Below are 1,887 nucleotides of genomic sequence, written 5' to 3' on the forward strand. Positions count from 1 at the left end.
CCTAATATTTGACTTGTGCACTATATAATGGATGCTAAGGCTCATTTCTCAGCCTCCATATCAGTGAGTGAACCCTAAGAGAGCCTCCCCATCGTCCTTAGCTTGAGAGTGAGTGTTTTGGAGCTAAAAGTGCCTTGGTGTGTGAGTGAAGAAGAATGAGATGAGCTTGTGGAGGCTAGAGCTTGAAGTGCAAGTTTGGATCTGAGATCTACAGAGGAAGGAGCTGCATTTGGAGGTATAAAGATCAAAACTTTCCTCCTTATTTGGTTAGATGATTGCATGGACCATTTCTAGGGTTAAAAGTCCCAAAGGTGGAGACTTTATGAGTGTAATGTACTCCATGGACCTAGATCTGTCCCATTTCAGTGATATTTGTGTTATAGATCCATAAAGTTGCCATCTTGGTCGTTGTTATGAGGTCATGCTTGAGTTATGAGCTTTTTAGAGTTGGGAAATGGAATGTTATGGGTGTTAGTGACTTGTCCAGCCATGCAAAGGCTTAAAGTCACCAACTTTATGGATTAAGAGGGTTAGAAATGGTCAAATCTAGAAGTTGGACGTGGGTCTTAACTGAGTAAGACCCCAAAATGCTTAGAGTCTGAAACTGGGAGTTACGCGGGGCGTAATCCCAATACGTGCGACGTAAGGGGTCGCGCACCCCGTTTTCTGTGAAGACACCGAGTATGCCCAACATACATGTGTGGTACCCGCAGCGTAACCCCGGGGAGTTGACTTTTAGGGTTTGGTCAATTTTGGGTCTTAGGGTCATGAGAGGGGTAAAATGGTCTGTTATCCTTCTGAGAGTACTAAGAGAAGGAATAGTCTAGCCTTAAGGGGTGTATTGAGTTAGAGTGTTTATTTCATATGATTAGGCGGAGGCTAGATCGGATTTTTCAGAGTTTGAGATTTTACCGAGTTACCCGATGTGACTCTTCTCACTATACTTTACCTAGAGTGGTAATTAGAGTTATGTAACAAAGTATTTTGTATTATTTTGCATGATATGATTTCTATGTGATTTATGCCATGTATGTACTAGAGTTTTCAGAGTTAGGGCCGGAAGGTCCACAGAGTTAGGGTCAGAGGGCCCACAAAGTTATGGGACTGGAGGGTCCTACTAAGACACATTGACCAGATGGTTAAATAGAGTTATAGCCTCGAGTGGCTAATATGTGTTATGTGTGGTATTTTGAGGAACCCATTAAGCAATTATGCTTACAGTGTTGTGTTATGTGTTTCAGGTACCAATGAGGATCGCGGGAAGGCGCCAGTTTGATCAGTACACACTCGAGGAGCTTTTACATATTTTGATCTTGGGATGTGATGTTATGAATTGATTATGTGATACAATGATGTTTTTATGACAATTATGAATGAAAAGGTGTTTTATAAATGTGAAAAATTATTTGAAATTTTGGGTGTTATAGAATACTTGAAAACAGAAATAAAGAAATTTATTTAAGCCACAAAATGTCCCAACTTGAAGAAGCAACTCAAATATGAGCACCCCAAGTCTCGAAGAGCTAACAAAATTTACTAATTAATAATAATATTAAAAACAACCCAATAAACACTGACAAACAAAAGTAGCAGAAGATTACAAAACCTTAATTTAAAAGATATGGAGTCTTCCATTTCTCTTGCTGAATCGAGAAGCCTTTCTGATTGATTCTGACATGATTCACATGTGCAAATGCAAGCACTCACACTTTATAAATGATGAAACCCAATATGGCCTTGAAGTGGAAGTGGTTCAAAATTACTTACCTTTTGAATATATTGATCCAGTAGCATCTCAATTTCTTCCTCTTCTTATGCACGTGAGAAATGAGAATCACTCCAATAGTTAGAAATATTCAACAATGATGGGCATGGGAATCTACTTTG

Source organism: Lactuca sativa, chromosome 7 (assembly GCF_002870075.4).
Source record: "Lactuca sativa cultivar Salinas chromosome 7, Lsat_Salinas_v11, whole genome shotgun sequence".
Lineage (NCBI taxonomy): Eukaryota > Viridiplantae > Streptophyta > Magnoliopsida > Asterales > Asteraceae > Lactuca > Lactuca sativa.